The following is a 9,789-nucleotide window of genomic DNA, read 5'->3' as shown; positions in this document are numbered from 1 at the left end:
GAGTTTGGTTTTAGATGCATTAAAGGTAACCAGCCACGTCTTCCCCCACTGAACCATGCGCTCAAGATCAGAGGAGAGAGAATCAGAGAGAATTTTGTCATTTACAGCCTTTGATGTGTTGCCGTAGATGGTCGTGTCATCAGCATAGATGTCAACGAATGATTTAAGTATGTGTTTAGGGAGATCATTGATGTAGATCAGGAAGAGAGTTGGGCCCAGAATTAACCCTTGAGGGACTCCAGCATTAATACTGCAGGCCTCTGATTTTTGTCCATCGACCACTACTCTTATGAACCTATCGGAGAGAAATGATTTAATGATTGAGAAAACATTTCCAGTTATACCGTAGCTGGAAATCTTGTGAAGTAGGCCCTTAGGCCATACCTTGTCGAAGGCCTTTGATATGTCAAGAGCAATTGCCCTAGAAAGGAAACCTTTGTCAAGAGATTCACTAATCCTGTGAGATATAACCGTTAGCACATCTGCGGTAGATCTTGCAGAACGGAAAACATATTGTGTGTCACTAAGAAGGTTATTTCTGCTGAGGTGGTTGACTATTTCTCTATTTAATATGGATTCCAGCAACTTACTCATGACACACAGGAGACTTATTGGTCTGTACTGAGAGGGAGATGACTTATCACCTGAATTCTTAAATACAGGGCATACTGATGAGGTTTTCCAGGGAGTCAGAAAGCACTTCTCCTTAAGCCAACACGTAAACAGTTTCGTGATTATGGGAGCAAGTTCTGGTTGAAGCTTTTTTAACACTATAATTGGAATGCCGTGAGGGCCAGTTGCTTTACTGGAATCAAGGTTCTTGATTAGCTTGGCGACCTCATGCACAGATATTTGTATGTTACCTAGCGTGTTCTGTGTTATAGGAGGAAATATGGGGAGTTGATGGCCTTCGTCGCATAGGGTAGAATTAGCTGCAAAGTTCTTTGCAAATAGTCTGGCCTTGTCTGATGCTGACCAGATGACTTCAGGTCCATTAATAATGGTTGGGATAGAACGCACACTTCTGTTCAGGATCCTATTTGTTATTTGCCAAAACTTTGTTTGTTAGAATATTTTAGATGGTATGACTACAATTAACCATTCGATCAGATCTGATACTATAGAGGACACATCCTTTTTAAACATGGGATGCAGAGGTAAATCAGATATGAATGTACGGAAGCTATCCCAGTCCGCCATAGAGTATCGATATACAGTATGATGGAGGGGTACGTCTGGGGACTTATTACATTTCATTTTAATCTTAATTGATACGATGGAGTGATTGGAGAATCCTAGAGGAGAATGAATGGAACATGAACATAGCTCAGGGGAAGTTGAGAGAAAAAGGTCTGAGAAAATTGACCTAGTTCTATCAGCTTATCCTTCATTCACGTATGTGGAGACTTCAATGTTCATAATGTGGAATGGTTGACCCACTCAAACAAGACCAATGATGAGGGGAAGTTCTGCCATGATTTCTCCGTTGCTTATATCTCTCAGATTGTTCACGAACCAACCCGTGTGCCCGACAATGACGGCCAGTATGCGAGTCTACTAGACCTTTTTCTCATAACTTACCCTGAACTATGTTCAGTTTCCTTTCTGTCTCCTCTGCATCTTCCGACCACTCAATTAAGATAAAAATGAAATGTAATAAGTCCTCAGACGTACCTCTCCATCGTACAGTATATCGATGCACTATGGCTGACTGGGATAGTTACCGTACATTTATATCAGATCTTCCTCTGAGTTCCATGTGTAAAAAGGATGTGTCGTCTATAGTATCAGACGTGACGGAATGGTTAATCGTAGGTATAGACCATTTCATACCCTCGAAAATGTTCCAGCAAAAACCTAACAGCAAGCCATGGTTTTCTCCAGAATCTGCTGCTGCTATTGCACACAGAAATCACTTTTTCCACTGCTTCCAACATAATAGATGTATGGAAACTAAAGCTGCTTTCAGGACTGCCACCAACCATTGTAAGAAAGTAATAAAGAATGCAAGAGAGTTATATGCTCAGTCCATCAAGTCTAAAGTAGCTGAGCAGCGGCTTGGTTCCCACCAGTTTTGGCAAATAGCAAACAGAATCCTGAACAGAAGCGTGTGCTCTATCCCAACTATCATTAATGGACCTGAGTTCATCTCGTCAGCATCAGGCAAAGCCAAACTCTTTGCCAAGAACTTTGCAGCTAATTCTACCCTTTGTGACCAAGGCCGCCAACCCCCAATATTTCCTCCTGTATCAGAAAACACACTATGTGATATACAAATATCTGTACGTGATGTTGCCAAGCTAATCAAAAACCTTGATTCCAGTAAAGCAACCGGCCCTGACGGTATTCCGATTATAGTACTCCAAAAATTTCAACAAGAACTAGCGCCCATACTTACAAAACTGTTTAAACGTTATCTTAAGGAGAATTGCTTCCCATCACCCTGAAAAATCTTATCAGTATGTCCTGTATTTAAGAATTCAGGTGATCGTTCATCCCCCTCTCAGTACAGGCCAATAAGTCTCCTGTGCGTCATGAGTAAGTTGCTGGAATCTGTGTTAAATAGAGAAGTGATTAACCATCTCAGCAAAAATAACCTTCTTAGTGACACACAATATGGTTTCCGTTCTCCTAGATCTACAGCAGGTGTGCTTACAGTTATATCGCATAGGATTAGCGAATCCCTTGATAGAGGCAACCTTTCTATGGCAATTGCTCTTGACATATCAAAAGCCTTTGATAGGGTATGCCCTAAGGGCCTACTTCACAAGATTTCCAGCTATGGTATAGCTGGAAATGTCTTATTAAATCATTTCTCTCTGATAGGTTCATAAGAGTAGTGGTCGATGGGCAAAAATCAGAAGCTCACAGTATTAATGCTGGAGTCACTCAGGGGTCCATCCTGGGCCCAACTCTCTTCCTGATCTACATTAATGATCTTCCAAATCACATCTTTACATCATTAATAGGCATTTTTGCTGACGACACTACCATCTATGGTAGCACATCTAAGACAGTAAACGACCAAGTTCTCTCCGATTCTCTCTCCTCTGATCTTGATCACGTTGTACAATGGGGAAAGGAGTGGCTGGTTACTTTTAATGCATCTAAAACCAAGCTTTCTGATCCCCATCTGGCATCAATTGAAATGAATTGCTCTCGTCTTGGGGAGGCCTCAAGTTTTGACAAGCTTCTGGGCTTGACCTTTACTCCTGATCTTAAATGGAATACGTACATCAAATCTGGAGCTGCTAGAAAAGACTTGTCCTGCCTTGATAGGGTTCAAAATAGACTTTGTGGCCTAGTGGGAGATGTCCTTTTCTCTTCGCTGCAACCTCTATCTAACAGAAGAGATGTTGTGAGTTTGTCTCTGCTTTATCGGTATTTTCATGGAAAGTGTTCGACTGAGCTTCAATCTATGGTCCCCCCTCGCCAAACTGTTACAAGAAACACTCGTCTAGCTGTAAACACTATCAATAATTCCCCCCACTCTTTATCTGTGCCTAAATCTAAACATAGATTCCATGAACAAAGCGTCTTTATTAGAACTGCACGCCTGTGGAATTGTCTTCCGTTTTCGTGCTTTCCAGCTGTCTATAATATGGTTGTCTTCAAGTTCAACGTGAACAAATTTCTGATAAGCCGTTCCACTTAAAATTTACCGAACTTCCATTACTATCATGACTTTCGACTGCTGTATACTCTTTAACCCTTATCCTTGAGTGGCCTATCGGCCTTGATAAGTGGTGACGCCTATGTAAAAAAAAAATCTACGTTTTCATTTAGGCACAGATAAAGAGTGGGGAAAATTATTGACAGTGGTTTGAGCTAGACGGGTGTTTTTCGTGAAATATTGGCGAGGGGGGACAAGGGATTGGACCTTAGACGAGCACTTGCCATAAACATAACGATAAAAGAAAGACAGGCTCGCCACACCTGTTCTGTGGGAGAGAGGTTGCAGGGTAGAGAAAAGGGCATCCCCCACTAAGCCACGAAGTCTATTTTGTCCTCTGTCAAGGCAGGATAGGCTGTTTTTAGCAGCTCCTGCCCAGATGTGGCAGCAGTACTCTATCCTTGGATGTACTTGGCTTTTATATAGATAGAGAATTGCATCAGCAGTGAGATATCTTCTGGAGCGGTAGACCGATCCTACCATTTTTCCAGCGATCTTGGCAACAGACTTGATGTACGTGTTCCATTTCAGATCAGGAGTAAAGGTCAATCCCAGAAGCTTGTCAAATCATGGAGCCTCCCCAAGACGAGAGCTATCTATTTCAATTGATGCCAGATGGGGATCAGAGCGTTGATGATGTAAAGATAGGAGCTTGGTTTTAGATGCATTAAAAGTAACCAGCCACCTCTTCCTACACTGTACCACGTGCTCAAGATCAGATGAAAGAGAACTTTGTCATTTACGGCCTTTTATGTGTTGCCATAGATGGTCGTGTCATCAGCATAGATGTCAACGAATGATTTAAGTATGTGTTTTGGGAGATCATTGATGCAGATCAGGAAGAGAGTTGGGCCCAGGATGGACCCCTGAGGGACTCCAGCATTAATACTGCAGGCCTCTGATTTCTGCCCATCAACCACTATTCTTATGAGCCTATCAGAGAGAAATGATTTAATGATTGAGAAAACATTTCCAGTTATACCATAGCTGGAAAACTTGTGAAGTAGGCCTTTATGCAATACCTTATCGAAGGCCTTTGATATGTCAAGAGAAATTGCCCTAGAAAGAAAGATTCACTAATCCTGTGAGATATAACCGTTAGCCAATCTGTAGTTCTAGCAGAACGGAAACCATATTGTATGTCACTAAGAAGGTTATTTCTGCTGAGGTGGTTTACTACTTCTTTATTCCAGCAACTTACTCATGACACACAGGAGACTTATTGGTCTGTACTGAGAGGGAGATGACTTATCACCTGAATTCTTAAATACAGTGCATACTGATGAGGTTTTCCAGGGTGTTGGGAAGAACTTCTACTTAAGGCAACACTTTAACAGTTTGTAAGTATTGGGGCAAATTCTGGTTGAAGCTTTTTTAACACTATAATTGGAATGCCGTCAGGACCAGTTGCTTTACTGGAATCAAGGTTCTTGATTAGCTTGGTGACCTCATGCACAGATATGTGTACGTTGCATAGTGTGTTGTCTGTTATAGGAGGAAATATGGGGAGTTGATGGCCTTCGTCGCATAGGGTAGAATTAGCTGCAAAGTTCTTTGCAAATAGTTTGGCCTTGTAGTATGCTGAAGAGATGACCTCAGGTCCATTGATGATAGTTGGGAAAGAACGCACGCTTCTGTTCAGGATCCTGTTTGCTATTTGCCAAAACTGGTGGGAACCAAGCCGCTGCTCAGCTACTTTGGATTTAAGGAACTGAGCATATAGCTCTCTTGCATTTTGTTATTACTCTTTAGAAGCAATTGATTTTTAGATTAATTTAAATTTGCATAATTGTTTATTGAGAAATGGTTTATTTGCTGTGAAACAGACCGGCCAAATCAAACAGTTGGTCGCTATTTTGGCATGTTCATTCCTATCCTAGTCGGATTTATTTATCCAGATATTTTATTCATAGCTCGGAAAAGATTTTAACTCGATTTTTTAGCGTGATCATCACGCTATGTATACTTTAGAGTATCAATAGAGTACATATTCTGTCGATTCGTTTCTGTGCATCTCATCTATATATATGTGTGTGTGTGTGTGTGTGTGTGTGCACGCATGTGTTTGTGTGTGTGTATATATATATATATATATATATATATATATATATATATATATATATAGTAGATCGGTAGATAGATATCTGGTATCACAATTACTCACTGTCTCTCTTAAATTACTAAATAAAATATAAGAAAAGATTTATTGCTCCAATAGTTTCTTCTCCAGAACTGCTAGACTTTGGAACTCCCTTACGAGATTCTGCTTTCCTAACTGTACCGACATGCAGAAGTTTAAGTGTAATGTGATCAGACATCTTGCTACTCACCTCCTTTCATAATAACCCTGTAATTTATGACCCCGATAGTAGCCCCCTGCTTTAAAGTGACACTGTGTCTTGTTTGGGGGGAAAATTGAATAAAAAAATAAATAAATAAAACTTTTGTAACAAAATGATTTGGTACACTATTTGCAATATCTTATGCTACGCACGAGCGTTATTAATTGTTGATATTAGTACGAGAGTCAATTAAAATGCGTGCTGACAAAAATTCCCTCTTCCTTAACTGAATTTTATTCGATCAGCGAAAAGCGAGTCATTCTACGCATTAAACGTTGGCGGAAACGACACAGACGGACAGCCTTTCCATCCCCCTCGTCACGTCACATATTTTTTTATCCCCTTACCCTTCACACATTCGTTCTTAAATATAAAGAGATAGAGAGGGCAAGTAATTTTAAATAGAGTTGGCGAGAGAATGAGACAACATAGAGGCAGAAAATATTTTTTAAAAGGCGCTATAGCAGGTAGACGTTGCCAGAACCCGTGGTGGAGTCCGAATTAACTCAGTTTGGAGATAACAGCACGGAATAAAGGGCCAACATGCCTATATATATATATATATATATATATATATATATATATATATATATATATATATATATATATATATATATATCAGTACAGCAGAAAAAGGCAGACACCCTAAAGAACCATACTTACTGCAAATCGAGGAATGGGTGTTACCGAAATCTATTAAAATTATGGAAAACTTTAAGTTGGGCGATCACTTCTCTTGAATATTTTATTTCCGTTGTATCTTTCACTTTATTTAAATTATACCTTTCTTAAGTGTTAAGTATTCTGTGATTATTAAGCCCTCCCCCCACCTTTTATCTCGATCCTATTCCCTCTCATGAATAGCCGAACTAAACTCTTCAGACATTTTTTTTCGGTTGCCCAAATATCATCTATAATATAAATCTCATCTGTTTGTTTAAATGTGTTCATGTTTGTATGTATGCCTAAAACTTTACACAGAGGCGACGAATTTTCACAAGATCGGTATCGTTTTGAAGAGCAACCATTCGGACGACAAATATCGAAAAATTTGCTAAAAATATTAATTCCTTCGCCCTCAACTTTGAACTTTTCTGCAAGGATGAGTAGCAACAAATCGTTCCTTTATGACAATTTAGCCAAACACGCATGCGCAAAGAACGTTCTTTCCTGAAATAGTTTAAATATAAAATAAACCGATTTAGCTTCGTTCACGCGATCATAGACCAGTCGTTATAATGGCAGCATCGTTATCTTAGGATTGAACGTTCGAGCCTAGATATCAGATTTTTAAACTTTTAATATTGAAACAGAGTTATTTATGCCATTTGTACGTTCGTTTTTTTTCATCACGTTCACTGTTTGTTTGTTTTTTGTTTGTTTTTTTTTCGAATTTTTTAGACGTTTTAACATTAAAACAGGGTTATTTAACCCATTTCTTTTCGTTTGCTTATTCTTTATTTTGCATCTTGTTTGCTGTTTTTTTTTGTTTTGTTTTTGTTTTTCCGATTAAAAAAACTTACAATACTTAAACAGGGCCTTATTCTTTATTTTACGTGTTTTTTCCACAGCTCACCAAGCCTGGGTAACACCGTGTACCCCCACTAGTCTATAATATAATTCTCACCTGTCTATTTAAATGTATGTATGTATGTATGTATGTATGTATGCATGTATGTATGCCTAAAACTTTTCACAGAGGCGACGGATTTTCACGAGATCGGTATCGTTTTGAAGCTCAACCCTTCGGACGACAAATATCGAAACATTTGCTAAAAACATTAATTCCTCCATCCTCAACTGCGCACTTTTCTACAGGAAGGATTCGCTTTTTTCACCGATATTTTCGAAAGTCATCGCCTCTTTTTAATCGACTAACCTTAATTTAACCCTTCGCTATTTCCGGCTTGTCGATGGATGCAACGGCAAAGGCGTCATTTTCTTTTCACATTCTGTTCGTTCTTCGCGGTACGGGTCCGAGCCTGCCTGTCTACTACCACATTTTTTTTTTTTTTTTTGCTCAACACACATTTCCAAACACCCGGGCAATCTATCTATATAAGAGCGAAAATGTATGTATGTGTGTATATTTGTGTGTCTGCTAAAAACTTTCGACAGACGGAAAAAATTCACAAACTTGGTCTCATATGAAAGCCCCATCCTTCGCCCGACAAATATCGAAAAATTGGCCAAAACCGTTATTTTTTTCACCCTGAAATCAACACTTTTCTACAGGGGCAGAATCAGCAAAAACCGTCCTCTCATGACGAGATCGGTTCTACCCATGCGTCAGACGATGTCATAACCTGATTTAGTTTAAATATTTGAAGAACTGACACAATTTCATGTACGTCGTGTTAGCTCAGTTGGTTAGAGCGTTGGGTCATTATCTAAACGTTTTGGGTTTGAATCGTGGTGTGAGATGTCTTTCTTTTTTTTCGATTTTTTAAATTTTAATATTGAAGCAGGGTTATTTAAGCCATTTTTCACGTAACGTTCGTTTCTCTGTTTTTTTTTTTTTTTACTTCGCTTATTCTTAGGTTTTCATTAAAACCCCCCACACCCAACCGACCACACACACCTAAAAACACCCGGGTATCCACCGATTTTTTAAATTTTAATATTGAAACAAGCTTATTTAAGCCATTTTTCACGTGTTTATTTGGGGGGGGGTTATTTTCTAGAAGTTTTAACGTTCGTTTTTCTGTTTTCTTTTTTGTTTTTGTTTTTCAGATTTTTACATTTAACATCGTTCGTTTGCCTTACGTTAGTTTTTTTTGTGTTTTATTCTTATGTTTTGATTACACCCCCCCCCATCGCCCGGGTACCTCCGCGTTCGTTTTGCTGTTTTATTTTTTATTTTATTTTACTTCGCTTATTCTTAGGTTTTCATTAATACCCCTACCCCCGCCCGACACACACACCTACAAACACTCGGGCAACGCCGGGTACCCCCCCCCCGCTAGGGTATATATATAAAATATAAATAAATATAAAAAAAGAAAAGAAAAAGAGAAAAGAAAGACATTTGTTTACTTGTTGACTTTCTTCATTCGTCCTGTTTTAATTTGATCCGTTGGGACATTGCATTCTATGTTTTGTTTTGTATAAATTAAATTATTTTTGCCCGATAAAATATATGATGTACAGTAGAACCCCGGGATGCGACATTAAAAATTAGTTACAAAATACAGTACAGTATATAATATACATGTACATAACAAAAAAATATTATAATAAACGTTGCAAGGCGGGGTAAATACCGTAACAAGGGTCCGGAAAAACATCGTATTCTCCGTCGTAACCTGAAAAAAACGTATTCTAGGGTCATCGTATCATGAGGTATATATATATATATATATATATATATATATATATATATATATATATATATATATATATATATATATACTAGCAAAAGTACCCGTTGTTGACTGGGTTCAAAAGCAGCCTGCAGAAAATGGACTCGGATTTATTAAAGTATGATAGGTTATGAAAGGAAGGGTTGTAAAGAGACAGCTTCGAATTTGGGGGTATTTATTATTTATCTAGCAAAATATGATGAAAGTAAAAATAAAATAGATAAACCCCATAATTTATTATACCATACCTGTTCATACTGAAACACTTGTCACAATATTCTGTGGATCTATATTAAAAAACCTTGTTAAACTTTGTCACATATTTCCATTCTATGGAGGTCAGGCGCGAACGAACACCCCATCATTTTATTATACCATATTTCTTCAAACTGAAACATAATTATCAAAGTAT

Source organism: Euprymna scolopes, chromosome 11 (genome assembly GCF_053919585.1).
Source record: "Euprymna scolopes isolate OS-2025 chromosome 11, ASM5391958v1, whole genome shotgun sequence".
Lineage (NCBI taxonomy): Eukaryota > Metazoa > Mollusca > Cephalopoda > Sepiida > Sepiolidae > Euprymna > Euprymna scolopes.
The sequence above is the reverse complement of the archived record's forward strand: the minus strand, read 5'-3'. Positions refer to the sequence as shown.